The following is a 21334-nucleotide window of genomic DNA, read 5'->3' as shown; positions in this document are numbered from 1 at the left end:
GCCACTGGGGATTCAACATCAAATAAGGCAGAGGTCCCTGTCCCCTAAATGTTATAATCTCAACAAACTAAAAGTTTGTTTTGCACTCACATGGGGACAAGACTCTCTCCAGATCCAGGCTGACTAAAATGTCTCTGCCTCGATCTTCAGCTTCTGAGGTCACCTGGGCACTGGGACACCCACTGGTGGATATAAGAGAGGGGACTGGTAGATCACATGGCAGATCACCCATGTGCCTTTACATAGAACTCCTTCACATAGCCTCTCTACAGGAGGGCTGAAAATCATAGTCCACCTACATGTTTGTAAAATACTAAGCTCGTCTCCGCGACAATATTATTTTAAAATTCTTAATTTAAAAAATTTTCCATTATAAAAAATAAAAGCACTTTATTAAAAATTGACCTGGAAAGCTAAGACTAGTGTACTACATCCAATTTATTAATATTAGTGACAAAAAAGAATGCAAATCTCAATGAAATAGAAACCCATCCAACCACTATTTTTAATTAGGTCTCAGATTTGCCCAGACTTTTCATAAATATAAGATTGAAGAATTTACTTTTTATTTATTTTACTCTTCATTCTTTAAAGTTACAAATAAGCAGTGGAAAGGTGAAGAGTAGAATTAGGATCCTGGAGCTAAATCAAGTATTAAATAATGCACAATTCAGATCATTACTGTGATGGCAATAATTATCTCCCACAGAATCAAGAGTTGGCAGTGTTCAGAACCTCACTCTCCAATGCAGATGGAGTGGGACCCTTCTCTCCCTCCTGCTTGCCTTCCAGGCAACACCTTTATACCCAGTCTTTCTCATCACACCCCTTAGTTTAAGGCTCTTACAGAAGGGAAGTTTACCCACAAGTTTAATGGACAGGAAGTGACTCATAGTTCCTCCAGGGGTCAGGTGAGTGGGTAGTGAGGAAAACTGGGCCCAGAAGAGACATGATCAGGGCTGGAATTTCTGAAATGATAGTGACATCAGCATTAGTGTGATAATTCACCACTGTCCCAGATAAACATCTCAAAGCCCTGCCATGAATTATTTCCTATCGATTTTCACAGACTGATTAGAGACAAGGAGTTATCAATAGGAAGCCAAAAGGGAATGGTTGTAAATCCTTGAAGCAGTTTCATAGGAGGTTTCTGGAAAAATGTATTGGTAGTTTAGTGCTCCCTGGGTTTTCCTAATAGATACCATTATGCCAAAGACAATTTTAAAACCTAGAATTTGGTAAACCAAAGATGTATGAAATTTTCATTGTTATTACTCTTTTGGGATTATTAACTTCAAACACTCTAAATTTGCTGATATCATTATTGTGTTATAATATAAGTGAGGTTGTAGGATATATAATTAATAATATACTCTTTAGACTGTAATGAGAAACCACATTTGACATCGAAGAGAGGCATACATTTTAAAAGAGATATGAACATGGCTTCATTAGTACCTGCATGATTCTATGAGGGTACTTTTTGTACAAAAAATGAAGTCGTTTAGAAACATCACTTTGCTACTTGTAGTCAAGTATGGGATCTTTTTAATCTATATTTATGAATTAAAGGGCATACAAGAAAAGATTCGGAAATTTCAAATAAAAGATTTAGCATTGGAATTATAAAGAACTCGAGCTATTTCTGTTATGAGTAGAGGATTCTGTTCACTACTAAGAGTCCCTGTGGGTTATGTGAAGAGAACATACTCCACCTTACATTTTAGTTGTATTTAGGGGTTTAATTCATTAGAAAGTGTGTAGTTCTCTCTGTTTCCAAAGGAATCCTTTCTCCCTGTGACTTATTTTGAGACTGTAGTGCAAATCCTTTTTAATGTGAAAGAAAACAATGAGCAGAGGAAGTGTGGAGGCTTGGAATCTTAGCTGATGCCTCATGGGTCACTGGGGAGCACTGAGGTTCTTCTCCACTGTTAGTGGCCGGAAACGCCAGAGAGGACTCTTTACTCTAAATTTTTTTGAGCCTTTGTGCTGGAAGCTTACTCAGTTTGCCACACAAATGTTAACCAAGCCCCTTCAGGGTGCTGCAGACCGTGCTGGTTCCAGATATGCAAAGCCAATGCCCGTGGAAAGAACCAGAAAAGCAGAGTAACCGAAAACTCCAGTGCCAGGGTAAGTGCAGAGCAGGAGGTACACAGAGGGTGCAAAAGAGAGACGGGCGAACCTTACTTCCCTGTGTAGCAAGAGTGGGTTGGTCAGAAAGGCCTTCACAGAGAAGGTAGAGCTAGAGCTGAGAATTAAAGCGCTAAAGGAGAAAAGAAGAATTGGCTAGTCAGATGAAGAGGGAGAAAGTCATTCTGGACATAGGAAAAGTGCCTGCAGGGAACAGAGGATGGGATGGAGGAGGTGGTGGCCAGCTTAGGGAACTGTGAGTTACTTGATACCACTGACGTCCAGGGCACATGGGCAGTTGAGATGCAGAAGGACATGCTAGGGACCCAGGTGAGCTCAAGAATTGTAAACTGCCCTCAGAAGTTAAGATTTTACTTTGGAGGCATTTGACAGCCAGGAAGGATTTTAAGCAGGAGAGTGAGTGATCAAATTGGGATTCTCTCTCTGAAATTATCTTTGCAGGATGTTGGTTGCATTACTACATAAAATGCTCAGATTGCCTTCAGAACATAAGATTTCCTGCTGTTTTGTGGAAATATATTTGGGAAGGTCTTTGTTTTCAAGCCAGCACTTGATGTTGCTCAGCAGAGATTCTGCTCTGACCCATTATCTTAAGTAGAGCCAACTGTCAATTGTATGTCTCTCAGTTCGTTCAAATTAGACCTCTAGGTCCAATATAAAGTAATTGTGGCTTGAATGGAGTTGGAATTTGTCTGAACCCCACATTTCCTGGTGTGCAAGGAGGCTGTTATTTAATAATTATAATATATCATCTCTCTAAATGTGAAATTTCTCTTATAAATTTACCTTCTGAGCCTCTTCAGCCTGGCAGAACAACCAGGAGTATAAGAAGCTGCAGGACTGCATCTTCTCAGAGCTGCAATATTCTTAAAATTTGAGGGAAAGCTTTTTGTATTAAAATAAATGTGGGCATGTTATATTCTTCCTCTATATAGATGAAAATGTCAAATAAAATCATTAAGGGCATCTTCTATTTTCTACTGCCATCTGAATACGTCAGGAAAAATGTGACAAGTACTCATTTCAGTTAATAATAATGGCTCACATTTTTTAAGTGCCTGCATTTTTTTCAACTTAACATAATTAGTTCTGTTCAACACATAAAGGCACAAAGCCCTGTGCCAGGACCAGGATTGCAGTGGTAAACTAAGTTTCTCTCACATCCTCACAACTGCTCTGCAGAATATAGGCAACGTTATGCACATTTTGCAGATGAGAAAACTGAGACTTTATGATGTAAGGAAGTTTGCTTAGGGAGCCCTACGGTAAGACCATACTCTATGCTGCTCTCTACCGCCACATTCCTTCTCTGAAAGTTTTAGATCTGAACTTTCTGTCTCCTTTGCCTTATCTGTACTTGCATTTACTTTATTAAGGATATTCAGTTCTTCCCCCACAGGTCTATCTACTTTCTTATCTCTAGAAATGATCAAGGACCATCAATCCCCATCATCATCAATTATCATCAGCTATGCCCATATACAAGCTTGTTTTTATGTTAGTTATTAACAGTACCCATAATAGCTTCAACCATTATAAACTTGTATGGAGCCTCTACTGTTTACAAATGTTCTGTGATCAGACTTTAAATCTATAGAGATGGAAGTCATGGTTACATATAATAGCCAAATAACAATTCAAGATTGTCAGAGATCATGGAGCAGTTCAGACCATAAGTGTTAGAAGGGTTCAGGGAAGGCTCCTTGAAGGAGAAAGGGGAGGGTCTTTTAGGCAGACCCAACTAAATCCAGTACCTAAAAACAGTTCACCACAGTACATTACACATTTCCCCTCTGCTTCTAAGAACCAAAATAGTCATAGCCGAGTGTGGTTACATTATAAGAGGAATTACTTTACTCTAGTGTGGTTACATTTCAAGAGAGGCATTACTCTGCTCTAATTAAAAGCATATTCACTTCCCCAGGAGTGCCATCATGGACTGGCTGGATGATTTTCATGGAGGTATGAATGGGGCAGCCTCAGGGAGCTGCATTTTCTCTGGAGCATATCCAGGGATTTTTTGGCTGATGTAGACTGAACTAGGCCTCATACCTGCTCATGAGGGACCTAACCCTTTTTACTCACCACCAGAAGTACCCTCCTTCCACGGATTGGAAATAATTCTGAATCAAATCTAACTTCCCTGAACTATTCCAAATCCACAACTGGAAGGCCTCTAAGCTGCATGAGATTCCATGCCATTGATTTGTTATTGATTAAGACTGGGGCTGGCACTCAGCCCAACCTCAGCCCCAGCAACAGTAGTGGCAGACTTACCAAATGGAACCGAAAGCTATGTAAACTCAGTGTGTGCCCCTCAGCCTCCTTCAGTCAAACCAGGAAAGGAGAAAAAGCAGGAGAGTTTTCAGGGGCAGAGGTACTTTCACCAAAGACCTTTGACCAGCAGCAAGCTGGAGGTCCTTTGCTGGAAATAACTCTAAGGAGCAGCAGTCCATTCTGGTTGGGATTAACTCAGAGCAATGTCAGTGAAGGAAAGGTACCTAGGAGATACCAGGAATAGAAGCAGAACTTCCCAGCTCCTCCACAATTTGGCATGCAAACCAGGCAACCTCTGTCCTTGATGCATTGATGGTCTAAGTGGGGAAACAGACATGTCACCAGAACACTTTAGTCTAATCTCATAAGGACTATAGGAGATGTAAGGAAGTCCAGAGAGGAGCAGGCAACCTGGGATTCAGGAGCTGATGTCTTAGTTTAATCTTGATAGATGATGAATGAGTGTAGGTCAGGAGAAAAAGTAGTAGGAGGAATGTGATAGACAACAAAGAAGAGGAAACAGCTTAGACACAAGTGTGAGCTGTGAAACAGCCCTATGGGACCGGGGAACTCCAGGCAGTTCACACACTGGACCCAAAGTGAGCCATGAGCCCCAGGAGCAGGCAGAGGCTAGCTGAGGGAGGGCACTGCATGATAAGGGACTTTATTTTGCAGGTGACAGGGAGGCATGAAGGAGTCTTAAGGAGAATCATCATACTTGCATCTTAGAAAGGTAAGGAAGGCAAAAATTTAAAGCAGGAAACCTGTTAGGAGTCTGTTGCAAGAATCCTGGGGACATGATAAGGCTCTAAACCAAGGCAGAGGGGACTGAGGAGGGGAAAAGAAGAGTTTGAGAAATACATTTAGGAGAGAAATTTAGCAGGTTTTAGGCTTATGTTATGAAATTATGGGGAATGGGGGAGAGGAGAGGAGAGGAGTCTAGGAAGACCCTCAGCTCTTAGATTCTTAGAACTGTGATAAATTTATTTATTTAATCAGATGCTTCTCATATAACAGAGTGTCATCTAAGACAGTGTTTTTGAAAGTGAGATCATGAAGTCAGTGGGTATACCCAGCAATTTTTAATAAAAGAGAAGAGAACAGAAAATGTTAGGTGGCATTGCATATATAAAAAGTATAATTACTGTTTTGTGAAACTTTGTTTCAGTTTGTGTGTGTGAGCACATCAGGTGTGTGCTTGTTCACAACTATATGAAGCATATTTTTTACTTAAAACTTCAGTCCAAACATTTGAAGTCCTATGCTATTCTTTTCTATGGTTGTGTCTGATTATTCTCAAGGATGAATATTTCCCAACCAGGGAAAGTGATTCCTTTGTAAGAAACAGGAAAATCTTTTCTCACTATTAATCTTTCAAAACTAAATTTTATAGTGATCTTTGCCCTTGGAATTCCCATGGATTCCATGCACAGGAATGAAAAAGGGATCGGAGCCAGCTGTAATGGCTCTCCCAGTCAGGCTAGGACAGCATCAAATGTCCTCCCCTTCAGAAAACACAAGCAGCATCTACAAAGACACTGCTGCCCAGGGTATCTGGGGACATGTCTCTCACAGAGGGAGTCACAGCTGGAAGAATAATGTTACTTTATTTCCATACAGGACTTTACAGTTTACTTTCACAATAATATGTTCCTGTATTTAGAACAGCCCTGGGAATTTGGAGGGACCTGAATATCTGAATAATGGTTTAGATGTTTATTGGCCTATAAATATTTAAAACTATAAATATTTTCCTTTTAATATAGTCGTTCACTCTTTCAGTCAACATTCATTTGCTCCGGGCTAAAAACTGGACATGGAAAGATACAATCTATTTTCTAGTATGGTTGTGAATACCCGCAAAGTCATAATTTAAGAGAATACAAAACCCCATGTATTTATTTAAGGATGCTTGCATTTTTGTGTGTGATATGTTTACAGAATATATGTTCACCTGTATACATTTTTGTGTATGTGAGGGAGAGACAGAGACAGAGAAAGAAATCATTTATCTCTCCAAGTTCCAAAATCAAAAATTGATAGCTCACAGGGAACAGAGCAGGGAAAAGCTGGTCCTCTGAAGCCAACAAGGTGTGTAAAGCTTTCTCCTTCTTGGGCTAAATGTGAGTACCTTACAGGAAAAATAAGTGAATCAGAGAATTTGATGAAAGCTATGTAGTCTCAGAAAATAAAGTGCCTACATAACAATATTTGAATACAAAGAGTTTCCAGGCTTCTGAGTTCTATCTAAAATCAACAGGTTAAGAACTGCTAGTTCATGCCTTAGCCTAAGAAAGACAAACTTCATCTCAATTTTTAACAAATAAGTAATGCATGTTAGTTAATATGTACTTGTTGTTCCTTATTTTGAGGGGAAAAGATTCATTGAGGACTGCTTTCTAAATTTGCTGTTCACCATTAGGTATAATTTGAGCAGTTGTAAACTATTAATTAAAATAATTTTAAGCCTGAAAGCAAAATACTTATTTGCTTTTAAATGTAAATGGTTCGAAGTATTTGAATTACTTTCCCAGTTGCCTCTTCTCAAAGCAGATCCCCGAATACACACCTAGGATGTTTTTGATAGTGGGAATGACCTGACAGGAAGTCTATCTGGGAGACTCATGACCCCTTGAGGTCAATGAACTTGGGCTCTACATTAATCCCCAACTTCTTCCAGTCATTACTACACAGGAAGCCCACATTCCTTGCTCACAATTTATTTGTTCAGTTTTTTTTCCTCATAACATGGAAAAATAATCTTCTAAAGGCAGTTCCCTTAATGCAGCCTTCATGTCCAATACAGATTTCTTTCCCAGGATTCTAATGTGTTCGGTTATATTTAAACACATTTGCCCTTGAGATCTCCACTTATCATGCACATGATTGCTAATAGTTCACTTATTAACTGGCAGCATATTGTAAACTATCATCGCAAGACTGGCTTCCCCAACCTGGTGTTCATATCCTAAAAGTAACAGCCTGTGGCAGCCCTATTGCCATTTTCTGCAGTGGCACATTTTATTTTTTACCTTCATTATATCTTGTTAAATAACATTGCATTGTGTGAACCATGACTTCCTATGATACAACATTATTTAACAGAAAGAGTATAATGAAATCTTCTAGAATGCAAAAAATGAATAGCCTGTGAGATTTATCTCATAAGAAGAATCTGGGTAAAAGGGAGGGTGGCATTTGGCTCCAAGGTGCTCCTGCAGGAGTATAAGCATTCACTTTAGGAAGGAACTAAGTGCTCAAGAATGCTAGCCTCAGAATCAGTGGGTGAGCAGAAGAGGCATTGCTACAGAAAGAACCAGTTAGCTAACCATCTTCTGGCTTAAATCTCATCTCACTTTCTAAGCTTGTTCCCAAATGACCCCTCTTGCTCTGATATCTGCAGATTTGATCCTGCTACAGAAGGCTTTTGCATTCTTGGATTATAGTGATGCCTGGATGTGTCTTTGTCTTCCCTGGTTGACTTAGAGACCTTCAGGGCAGGACCCAGTTACCCACAACCGTGCATCCTCCCACTATGTGTGTTTTTTTTGTGGTTTTTTTTTTTTATAATTTTTATTTTTGTTTAAAGTACCACAGATGTCCCTTTTTCTCCCCAGTGACCCTTTCCCCCCCGTTCCTTCCCCCTCCCCAGTCACTTTCCCTACCATTGTCCGTGTCCTTGGGTTGTGCATATATGCATATAAATTCTTTGGTTACTCTCTCCAGGCTTTTCACATTGTGGGCACTCAACAGATGTCTGTTGAATAAATCAGTAAGACAAATGTCTTCTACTTCTGAAGGTCAAATGAAGGAAAGGTGAGTGGAGAAAATTGGAGACCATCAGAACCACTACTTTCTATTATGGGAAGTAACAATAAGCCCCTCTATAGTCACAGTAACAAACACCAAGCCTCAGGTACTTATCTAATCACTTTACAGTCAATAACTCATCTCAGCCTTACAACAACGCTCTGAGATAGACGCTGTTGCTTATTCCCATTTTCTAGATAAGGAAAGTAAGACATGCTGAAATTAACTTATCTAACTTATGAGGTGATGACAGGTGAAGCCAGGATTGGCACTCAGTCCTTGCTTCTATCAGCTTTATGCAGTGTTACCTATCTTGTCCAGTTAGCCTGCTTATACCCTCAAGTGAAGGAACATCTCCCAAACAAATTGACTCTTTGTAAAAAGTTAATTTATAAAACTAACTATCAAGCCCATAGTTTAATAAATTATAGAGCACGTGATCATTCTTTAAAAGTGTTTAAGTTGCCCCCGGCTGGGAATGCTCAGTTGGTTGGAGCATTGTCCCGTGAACCAAAAGGTTGCTGGTTCCATTCCCAGTCAGGGCACATACGTAGGTTACAGGTCTAATCCCCAGTTGGGGTGCATACAGGAGGCAACTGATTGATATTTCTTTCTCCCATCGATGTTTTTTCTCTCTCTCCCTTCCTCTTTCTCTAAAATCAATAAAAAACTTATCTTCGAATAAGAATTAAAAAAAATAAATTAGAAAAATCTAAATATCAATGTTTAATAAGAGAAGAAACTTGAGCTTTATTTAAGTAATAGGTATGTAATTAGTTAAGACCAAATTAAATTAGAATGTATCTTTATTTTAAACTTCCCCTTAAAGCACTAACATTAACCCTGCACAAAAATAAAACTGTTTTGTTCTAAAGAGATACATTCTTGGTGAATTTGCTAGTTTTAGAAATTTGAGTAACAATTTACATTTATTATTTAAAGGATTTGAGGAGTGACATTGACTCCAAATATTCATCTAGTCATTAAAACAAGATGGGAAGTTTTTCTTTATTTGGTCTAGTTTATTGGTTCTTTTTTGTTTTTTAGGAGTAACCTTGAAACTTGAGCAACACCCTTTAGAAAATACCAGTTTATTACATAAAGTTTTGAAATGCATGTTTGAAATTATCTGAATGCTTGTGCAGGAGGTGAAAGACAAGTAGAACAGCTGCTACATAAAATCTCCACTTTCCAAATACCAAGGAGGAAGAAGTGGGAACATGGTCCAGAATCTAACCTTAACTTTGAACTTCCTGATCTGTATTAGTTTAAGATATCCCTGTAGCATCATTTAAACATAGTTCTGGTGTATGAATAAACTTCCACTTGGAATTTCCTTTTTGAAGTCTGCTGAGAATAGAAATTAAAACCATATGTGTCTTAATCCAGAATGTAAAATAACATGAGAAATGTCTACCCAGAAATAGTCCCTGAAATACATTCAACAGGATGCACGTTCTAGAGAAATTATTTAGAATGAAAGCCTCCAGAGAACTAGATTTATTATTTTTAGCCTATGATTATGGAAGATTGAATTGATAAAAGAGGATGCTTTTTAAAGCAATGGCAATAGGGATGTTATTCAGCCATCTAGAATGTTTGAGAAAAGCATCTAATAGCATGGAAAGAGGTTCAAAATGCACTGTCAAGTGAAAAAGCAGATTACAATTTCATTTAAAGATTATGTAAAATAGTATACTTAGCCTAGATACACATACACACCTTCATAAAAACAGAAATAGAAACTGTATGCCAAGAAAATATTAATTGCTAGGTGGCAGAATTATAGCAAATTTTTCTCTTTTTTTCTTTCTCTTTCCTTTCTTCCTTTCTTCTCCCCCCCCTTTTTATATAGTATCAGAAAATTGAAATTAACCTTATTTGATTTTAAAAAAAATAAATGAGTGTAGTATCTTCACTTGAGTCTTCTCATCTCTTCAGCCACCTTCCTTGAATGCAGCTAAAGCCCAATACTTTCCGTGCTTAGTCTGCCCTGGAGTTGGTTCTTATGATGTGCCAACCTGAGTGGTGCAAAGAGGTTGAAGTTATCGGACAATAATATCACCAAAAACTGTCCATGGTGCCAGTTTGCTGGTGCTTTAGTAATCAAAGGATCCTTGGTAAAACTTTTAAATTTGCTGTTAGTTTGTTTTCTTTCCTTTTAATAGTATACTTTAGCCTTGGTTTGTGTGCATATGTGTGGGTGTTTCAAATCTTAGGTTTAGATTTCATTTAAGAGGAAATTTTATCACTTTTATCTCTGTTCTTAGGGGAAACAATTTTTTACACTTGAATTCAGTGAGAATTTGGACAAGCATATCAGTCAAGACTTTCATAGTCACTATATAAATAAGAATTGGTATATCCCAAAGCTGGTTAGGTAACTGTATTCACATTGTATAAGGTGAAGTGGCTTGAACCTCCATTCAGAAGCGGCCGTGTGTTTCCACGGCACACACTGCTGCCAGTTCCTACTATACTCTCACACTTAACACTTAAAGAGGTCAAGCTAAGATTTTTTGACAATAATTATGATGGTATAAATAATTCTTTAAAATTATAAATTACCACTATATAAATTGAACTAGTCAGAGATTTTAAAACTTTTTTGCTTTAAATTTTTTAAATGTTTTTTATAGTTTATATAACATTTTAAATCTATTTGATTGCATTTGGGATGCATTTATGGGAAGCTTCAATTGACTTTAATATCAGTGTGCCATGTGGTTAGATCATAGCATGGTGTAAATCACTAATGTATCATTGTGTCTGATGAAAAAGGGGGTGCCAATATGCCAGGGAAGTTCCTCACCTCTTCAGTTGGGAGCTTAATCTCTTTCCACCCCAAATCATATAAAGCTATTTCAACTACCTGAACTCAGTTTAAGTTGTTTTTTAAAAGGGATATATAATGTCACTGTCTAGTAATGGATTGCAAAATAAAAATCTCAGTATTTAGAAAGTTAACCTCTAAACTCATCAGTCTTTGACCTTAAAGAGCATGGAGAAAAATGAAACAATTGCTGAAAACCTAATAAAAAAATTAAGTTTCTTGGATCTGGTTCTTATTTTCTGGAATGACTAATGTATATTTAGAAAATCATTCACAGAAGCAGTGCCATTGCAGACAAGTAGAAAACACCCAAAAAACTGGCAAAGACACATTTAAAAATTCCCGGTATTTGCTCCCAGTAAATATTTTAAAAGAAAGCACACACACACATAACACACACTATCAAGTTTTTATATACAGTCAGTTAATAAAATTATACTTGAGTTGTGTTCATCTTTTCTTGGGATTGATTTAGGCAAACACTAGTCCTGACTGATCCAGGAATTACAATTGCTGAGAAGTCAAATTCACAAAGCCTTGAGCTGGGGAATGGAAGTTTTGGTGATGTATATCTTGCCGTGTCAGTCTTACAAGGAGTGAGAGACTGGAAGAGGATCCTCAGAGTTATTTTACACTGACAGATTCTGTGCTCCTTTTGATGCCTGCATGGTACATTTCCCCCCAGTAATCATGAAAGCTTCTAGTGTAATTCGAGTACCCCGAGCTATAAAAGAGGGGCTAATTCAGATATGGCTAGACGTATATATAGAAAAGGTTTGATTCTTTAAAGACATGCGTAATTTTAACATTTAAACACTAAAATCTTAAAGCAATATAAGATAGAAGAGCACCTGTCCGAAGCCAAGAAAGCTGACTTTCTAATGGTGGTGGAACTTGTTTACAGTAGTTGTTCTTCCATGGGAAAGAAGTCGCTGGCCTAACAGAGTAAGCAAGGGCCCTTCTGATACTGGCAGTTGGGCTGACCTGCAGAGTTATAGCTTCTGCTGAGAAGGCAACTTCAAGACAGCTATCATGAAGTCTTATTTTCCACCTTTCCAAGAGAACCAGAAGGCTGAGTTAGAGAGAGACCATTTCCAGAACCTCATATTCTTATCCCAAGAAAGGTTATTCAAGACTTCATTGTCTTGGTGGGTCAACAAGGTGGCACTTTTGTCAATGCCTGCAAATTATGACCCTCTTTCTAATTTCTGAATCAACTCTCTGTTCCCCTACCATACATTTTAGTTGCTTAACTGGCTCCACCCAGAGGATCTCTTGGGATTTAGTGGTCAGCAGTGGCTCCACAACTTCAAAAACGGACTGTTCGTGTGCTTGTGTATCCATGCAGCTTCCCTGAGAAATACCACAAATGCCTAGTGGAAACAATCTGTACCAAATGAAAGAGGAGAATAGAGCTACTTTGCCTCATGTACTACTTGAGTCAAAACAGTCTGGTCAGAAACTATTTGGCTGGTAGAGCATATAGTTTCTGCTTTTTCTTTGAGATTGATTGAGGGTGTACTTTTTAATTTTTTAAAAATATTTTTAGGATTATGGGCATAAAGGATAGTATATATATTACTGAAGAGTGTTCTTGTTCAATTGCAACTGAACATTTGACTTTCTGTGGTGTGTGAGAGAAAGTGTGTGTTTCTGAATGTGTGCAAACACACTCACACATGTGGATGCATATGAGAGATGAATGTGAAAGGTTGTTTACCTTTTTCAAAATCATATAGGCCATGCACTATCGTCAGGAAAACAGAATTCCAGGAGGAAATGATTCCTGGGGATGATTGTGTTCATTGCTATGACATATTAATGGGTATTCAGCAACAGTTTCAAGTTGAAATCAAGGTCCATAGTCCCTTCCATGCGCTTCATCTACAGAATGAATGGATGGAAGCTGTGTTAAATTAGCTTATGCCAAATTATGCCACTGTCACAAATTGTCCTCCAAGTTGTAGTGGCATAAAGCAACAAAAGTTTATTTCTTGCTCGCATCACTTGTCAGCAGCTGGACTGCTGTGAGTTTTTTGCCTGTGCTGTCATTCTGGGACCCAGGCTGAAGGAATAGCCTCTATATGAAACATGCTAGCCTTGTGGTAAAGCAAAAATGGCAGGAGGGCTGTCAGAATGAGGTGATAGCTCCTGTAGAGTTTTGCTTGAAACTCACATTTCATTGGCCAAAGTGGGATATCTGGCCAACCAGAACATCACTGGGATGGGAAGTATATGCTTTGCAATTGGAGGAAAACTGCAAATTACATAGCAACTGGAAAGAGCAGGGAATCATTGGGAACATATAAGGAATAAAATGTGTTTGTGTGTATATATGTTTTTATTATAAATTTAATAAATAATAATAAATTAAAGGTATATGTTTTATATGTGTTATGTATTATAACATATACAAAACACTTTTTACTATGTATAAAATTTTACTATATATAAAATCACTTTTTTAGTGTGGTTGGGAAAATCACTTTTATAATATATTAAACACTCTTTATCATACTTATGTAAGATTTTCCAAACCACACTGAAAAATAGTGATTTAAAATAATTTGCTCGATCCTCTTTTATGATAATAGAAATTATTTTTAAGTGATTGGATTTGCTATGAATCCAAATTGCAGAAGATATTACAAGTCCTGGGAAACAAGACTAGTGTTAAGAATTGGTGATGGAATAGTATGTCTCATCATGTCTGTGATTCATGTTTTCCAGAAAGAAATACACATAAACACAGCCATGAATCTCTGTGTAAACTGAGTACAATTAAATGTCACAGGGATATCTACATCTCCCAGATTTTTTTCTTCTATAGTTATATATCAGCTGACAGCAGATACTTTGCTACAGAACAAGGAAAAAGTTACCTTAAGTTATGGGGAGCTGAAATGGGTGTTCATTAGTTTTCCACTGAATATTCAGTGATTAATAGTCTTAAATTTATTCTAAATAACTGGTATTTGACTCCTATTAGTAACTTATAATGTCATGGAAGGAAAATGTTATGCACATTAGAAAAAATATATATTTGGTATACATTTAAGAATTATTCAGACCTTTTTACATTGCAGTAAACCTATTATGTAATTCAAAGGGTACAAAAAGATATAGCCTGATGCCACGACATGGGACCTAAATCAAAGTTTGTTACTACTACAAAACTTGATGTTCCATCATGCACCTGTGATTAAGGTTATAAAGCCCTCCAGGGAGAAAGATTGTAGTGAGTCTGTATAATATTTGTCATTCATAGCCACATGTAGACAGGATGGATACTCTGGCATTGACTGTAACAAAACTGGCCTGTATATAGCCAAGTAAATACACCTTCAATATATAGGGACTTCACTTGAGAAATTCTATCAGAAGACAAAAGAGTCAATTGTCTTAAGTAGTACTTTAATAATGAAGTTAACTCAGCCATAGAAATCATCCTAAGCCAACTGCTGTGAGCCTGTTGAAACATGAATACTTGTGATATACTTTAATAGTGATAATTGCATCCACTGCAGACAAGTTGTGTGGTTGAGTCACCCATAATCTTTCAGAAACAGGGTCCCCACTATGTTATCCAGTTTGTTTAGTTTTTTTAATTTATCTTTATTGTTGAAAATATTACAGATGTCCTCTTTTTCCCCCATTGATCCCCTCCACCCTGTATCCACCCCACCCCCAGCCTTCCCCATACCAATGTCTGTGTCCATGGGATGTGCATATAAGCATATAAGTTCTTTGATTAATCTCTCCCCACCCCGACCCCCACACTGCCTTCCTCAGGCTGTTCCATGCTTCTGTGTCTCTGAATCTATTTTGTTATCAGTTTATTTTATTATATTCCACATATGAGTGAGATCATGTGGTACTTGTCTTTCCAGTTTAAATGAAAAAACAAAACACTGTTCTCAAGCCTGCTTTTCTAAGTCACATGGGGATCATGATGTCTTTTCTTCCCCACTTTGAGGATTTTTTTTTAACTTATATTTATTGTTGAAAGTATTACATATATCCCCTTTTTTCTCCCATTGATCCCCTCCACCTGGTGTCTATCCCTGCCCCAACCTCGACCTTCTCCTATTAGACACTATTGTCTGTGCCCATGGGTTATGCATTTGTGCATATAAGTCCTTTGAATAGTCTCTCCCCCTCCCTACTCCTCCACCCCCACCTTCCTCTGAGATTCCTTAGTCTGTTCCATGCTTCTGTGTTTCTGGATCTATTTTGTTCATCAGTTTATTTTGTTCATTAGTTTCCACATATGAGTGAGATCATGTGATACTTGTCTTTCTCTGCCTGGCTATTTCACTTAGCATAATACTCTCCAAGTCTCTCTATGCTGTCTCAACAGGTAAGAGATCCTTCTTTCTTACAGCTGCATAGTATTCCATGGTGTAAATGTACCACAGCTTTTTTGTGCACTCATCTACTGATGTGCACTTGAGCTGTTTCCAGATCTTAGTTATTGTAAATTGTGCTGCTATGAACATAGTGGTGCATAAATTCTTTCTGATTGATATTTCAGGTTTCTTAGAATATATTCCTAGAAGTGGGATCACTGGGTCAAATGGCAGTTCAATTTTTAATTTTTCGAGGAACCTCCATACTGTTTTCCATAGTGGCTGCAATAGTCTGCATTCCCACCAACAGTGTACTAGGGTTCCCTTTTCTCCACATCCTTGCCAGCACTTTTCATTTGATGCTTTGTTGATGGTAGCCATTCTGGCAGGTGTGAGGTGATATCTCATTGTTTGCATCTCTCTGATGATTAGTGACTTTGAGCATTTTTTCATGTCTCTTAGCCACCAGTATGTCCACTTTGGAGAAGTGTCTATTTAGGTCCTTTGCTTATTTTTAACTGGGTTGCTTGTCTTCTTTTTATTAAGTTGTATGAATTCCTTTTATATTTTTTAAATTTCCCCCTTATGAGATGTTTCATTGGCGCATATGTTCTCCCATACAGCGGGCTCACTTTTCGTTTTGTTGAAGCTGTGCAGAAGCTTTATATTTTGATGCAGTCCCATTTGCTTATTTTCTCCTTTGTTTCCCTTGCCCTAGGAGATCTATTGGCAAACATATTGCTACGAGAGATGTCTGAGATGTTGCTGCCTGTTTTCTTCGAGAATTTTTATGGTTTCATGACTGACATTTAAGTCTTTTATCCATTTTGAGTTTATTCTTGTGTATGGTGTAAGTTGGTGGTCTACTTTCAGTTTTTTGCATGTACCTGCCCAATTTTCCCAACACTATTTATTGAAGAAACTGTCTTTACTCCATTGTATTCTCTTGCCTCCTTTGTCAAATATTAATGAAGCGTAAGGGTTTGGGTAGATTTCTGTGTTCTCTGTTCTGTTCCATTAATCTATATGCCTGTTCTTGTGCCAGTACCAGGCTGTTTTGATTACAGTGGCTTTGTAGTATAACTGGATATCTGGTATTGTGATCCCTCCAACTTTGTTCTTCTTTCTCAAGATTACCATGGCTATTTGGGGTCTTTTTTGGTTCCATATAAGTTTTTGAAGTGTTTGTTCTAGATCTGTGAAATATTTTAATAGGGATTACACTGAATTTATAGATTGCGTTGGGTAGTATGGACATTTTAATGATGTTAATTCTTCTAATCCATGAACACAGTATGTTCTTCAAGTTGTTTATATCTTCCTCTATCTCTTTTTCAAACGTTCTGTAGTTTTCCGAGTACATGTCTTTTACCTCCTTGGTTAAGTTTATTCTTGAGTACTTTTAATGAGCATTTAAGAAAGAAGACCTATTTATATTGGAGCCAGGTTGTCCATTGAAATGCAGGAGATTTGTAAGAACAACATAAATATATATTCCCCTATGTAATAATTATATAAACTATCTGCAGTAGACCAGGTTCTTTCTGGACAGCTAGTTTTCTGATGATAATAAAATTTAATGTGGCCTGAATTTAAATTTTTCGTCATTTAGAAAGAATAGTATTCCTTTGGGTTATCAATGGAAAGAGTATTCGCTGTCCCAAGATTAATGTAAACCAAAATGTACTTAAAATGCTTACCTAGGAGAACACATTGTTCCTGAGCACTCTAAAAACACCATTTTAAAAATTCAGCCTGGCCAGTGTGGCTCAGCAGTTGAGCATTGACCTATGCACCAGGAAGGAGGTCCCCGTTCAATTCCTGGTCAGGGCACAAGCCAGGGTTGAAGGCTTGATACCCAGCAAGGGGAATGCAGAAAGCAGCTAATTGATGTTGGTGTCGATGTTTCTAGCTCTCTCTCTCTCCCTTCCTCTCTCTCTAAAAAATCAATAAAAACATATTTTAAAAAAATTAAATGAGACTGTAACATGAGAGGAGGCCTGTAACCCTGGGCAGCAAATTTGCTCAGTATAACTTTTTTTTACTTGACTGAGGCCCTCTGAAGCCTTGTCCACCTGACAGTATCCAAACATTACTACATGATTTTTCTTTAAAGAAACAGCGTGTAAATCTCTTTTAGGTCACATTGACTTCCAGCCTTCTCCACAGTCAGTCTTCATTGGTGCAGACCTACTGAACTGTTTTGTCTTGCTTTGATGGTAGAACCTCCCAGCAGTGAAGTACAATTGGCCATATTAAAAAATGAAATATTTAAAAAAATAAACACCAATGTATTACTGTGTGAAAAAATAGTAGATCAAAGATGTTACCATATTACCATTTCGACAAATAGCAGATTGAATTATGTGTTAGTAATGGGACAAGAGTTGACTTTTATCTTTCATTGTGCCTTTCTGTATTTTTTGTGTTTTCACCCCTGAGCATGTATAATTAAGAAACATGATAATACTTTTTAATACCAGTGTTGCAGGCTGTGGTTAATCTCCACAGTGACTTTATTCTCATGCCCATTGATGTGCACTTCGTTGGGCAGCCAGTGAGACAGCCCGCCCTCCCCCCCCCCACTGTGTCTGGACAGAGGTCACATCATGTTCTAAGCATGTACAACTGAGGCAGAACTTTCCCTCAAATAGAATCACAGATATGAGGTAGAAGAATATGCCTAGCACCAAACCATCTTCTGGATTTATTGAGTGAAGAGGTTTTTAAGGTTTTTTACAGATCAGTCAACTAATTGACAAAACTTGATATCCACCTTTTCTACCAGTTGATTTCAGCCCCCAAACATCTGTTGACTTAAGATACCAAAGTTCTTTGGTTCTCTTAGTCTGAGGGGAGTGGGGTGCTCTTAAGGAGCACATCACCCCTGTGTAGGTAGTGGTGATGGCCAAGGAATATGGTTGGGACAAAGAGGGGTGTCAATCCCACTTAAACTATATAGAAGAGTTTCTTAACTTAAAAAGCTCTATTTTCTGAAAAAGTGGGGAAGGATATTGGGCAAGCAAAAATAGATACTTGCTAGAGTAAAACAGAAATGATTTTTATATATAATAATTACAAAAATTTTGTTGAAATTTGATCATAATACTAAGCCAAGTAGATTGAATTTTCTCTAGTAATATACTGCAGTAACCTCCACAGAGGTCTGTCCTAGGACATACCTCTTTTTTTCCTGTGATTCTACCCCATACTTAGGTTTCCATGGAGAACTTGCAGAAGGTTGATGCTTTTCCTTATAGCCCTGGAGCTACAGGGGAAGGTATGGGTAGAAAACGCAGAACAAATAAAACTCTGAAAATGTGATTGCAATGACCCTTAAAGCTATTAAGCCACATAAAATTATACTGCTAGCAGGAGCGCAGTAAAAAAGAGATTTTCATACACTCCTCAAATGTCATTTAACTCTTATTAGGTAGATATTTATGAAATGATGACACTGGCAATAATAATTTCTTTTTGTTGTTGTTGTTAATCCTCACTAGAGTATATTTTTTCCATTGCTTTTCAAAGAGAGTGGAAGGGAAGGGAGAGAGAGAGGAAAACATCTATGTGAGAAAGATACAGTTGCCTCCCACACACGCCTCGACCAGGGGGTCAGGGAGTGAACCCACAACCCAGGTATGTGCCCTTGGACAAGAATCCAACCCAAGACCCTTCGAAGCGTGGGCCAATACTCTAATCACTGAGCTACACTGGCCAGGGCTATAATGATGATTTCTTTCTTATTCTCCAGTCATTTTGGCCACTGCAAGGGTAATATGCCCTGGGGAAAAGATTAGCATTTGGCTGATAGGTTTTAGTAGGGCCTGTGCTGCAAAATCAATAAACTTGGAAGGCTCTTTTTTTTTCTTCACCTCAACTTGATAGGCAAAGTCAAATTTGGCAGTGGTTAATTATGCAAGGTTATTTTGTTTGTTTGCTTTGTTACTAGGTAGTAAACAAGAGTTCATTTTGCCCTTAAATTGAGAGATCAAAGTGATTGGCCTGCAGCTAGAGTGGGGAAGGGGTGGGGGGTTTTTGAGAGACACTTCAGAAATAGAATAGTGAGTTGGGTGTGGGGGATGATGGTGAGGAGCCAAAACCATGGCTGGGGTGTGTCTTCTTTTCATTTATCATTTTCTAATTACAGTTTTTGTTGTCATCTGACTCTGAGATTGAAAAGCAAAATGCCTACCCATTTAAAAATATCAGCATATTTGAGGATTTGATTTAGTTGGGTTCTGGTTGAGATTTGATTATTTATCTTTATGTGTGGGTAAGATTTCAGTTTATTATCTATTTTCCCCTCATTTAAAAAAATTAATAATAAAGTGATTTAGAGGATCTTTAAAAGAAATCTCCCAGAGAAGCCTGAGCCCTATGCTACTACCCAACCCAAGTCTTCAGTTTCAGAAGTTTTCCTATAGACCCCTGTTCCTACCACTCCCCCAGTTCAATGTCTTTCCTCCTCCAGTATCTGAGCCACACCTAACCCCTTTTCTAGACTGGTGAAGTCTACACTTTTTTATAAGTTTACTTCGCCCTCTCCTTTGAACTTTCTAAGTTATAGAGCCCCTTTCTCTCAGGTCTCCTCCATATAGTCTTCATGGTTTGTCTCTCTGGGACTCTCCTACTTAACACTGCGTTTCCATAGTAATAAAAGTAATAATGAAATAGAAAAAGGCATACTATTTATGGAGTTCAAATAGAAAATAGAGAATTCTATGCTCTTCTAAGACCTGCTGCCTCATAGTTAAGTAGAATATATCTAGAAATTAGATATTTCTTTATTACTAACCACTGTACTATATTATATTGAACTAAAAAGCAAATTTGAAGCTTGAAAATTTTGAAGGCAAAAATTTCAGTGGTAATTCACCTCCTTTTCTACATATTACAGTCAGAACATACATTTCCTACTACCCCTGAAATACTGTGATTTTCCAAGTGAAAGCCTTTACAGAAGTATTCTCAAATGAGTACTACATAGAATTTTTGAGCCACACAGTAACTGCCTTTTGTGTCTTCCGAAGGGAAACCCTAATTTAGCCAATTCAGGACAGTTCAGCTGAAGGCCTTAAACTGTATTTGTGGATCTCAGAGACACCCTTCCTGATAGAGATGTTTCCCAAAACTTTTATTTTCAGCTTGGTGTCCTGGGCATTTCTGAAGGATGTGGACATGGCAGGAACAAGTATATATTAGGTCTGTGCTAGTAGCAATTATGTCAGGGAAAACACTCTAGATTTAGAAATTGTCCATCACTGGAATAACAGTGGATTAGGGGATGCCAAAGACGCAGGCACTCTGGGACAGAAGTCACCAAGTTCTGTTTCCCTGAATTTAACGACAAATCTCAGTCCATGTTCAACCAGATCAGTGGGACAGGATTATAGGATTTTGCTCTTCCCTTTGGGGCCTGTACAAGATCTGGCTGTTGGTTTGTTTTCCTAATACATATTAGGTAGCTCTGTCACATTAGACATTATGTGCCACAGACACTGAACTTTCAGCATAGTTATACCAGCTCAGATCCACAGCTGATGTTAGTATAGATTATTTTTGTGCTGTGGTCCCCCAAACTCCCTGTACACTGTGGCTTTCACTGTGAGGGAAAAATGAACAGCAGAGTAAATGCAAATGCAGGGCCTGATCAGGCTCCTTCCCAACAGCAGAGGAAGGGGCCTGTTATAATAGGCTGTTTAATTTCGTTTGGAGAAACTGGACTTTTGACAGATGAACCACTTTCCCTTGCATTAATATTTCTGTAACAGAGTTGTCTTTGGGAAATGATACAGGGTTCATAAGGTCAAATAGTCACCTGGGTCACATACTATAGACTCCTCTCATCTCCCTCCACAGCTTCTCTAGGCAGGTTGGTCCTGTGCGCTGTTGGTACGTCCACACCGAAAAT

General features: G+C 38.1%; 1 protein-coding gene across 3 annotated transcripts in view; it reads left to right on the top strand.

Moving 5' to 3' along the window:
• STARD13 (StAR related lipid transfer domain containing 13) overlaps nt 1-21334 on the top strand; it is a 210896-nt gene that overhangs the window by 131638 nt on the left and 57924 nt on the right. The window lies entirely within an intron of this gene.

Source organism: Miniopterus schreibersii (genome assembly GCF_964146895.1).
Source record: "Miniopterus schreibersii genome assembly, chromosome: 2".
In the NCBI taxonomy this organism is placed as follows: domain Eukaryota; kingdom Metazoa; phylum Chordata; class Mammalia; order Chiroptera; family Miniopteridae; genus Miniopterus; species Miniopterus schreibersii.
The sequence above is the reverse complement of the archived record's forward strand: the minus strand, read 5'-3'. Positions and strand labels throughout refer to the sequence as shown.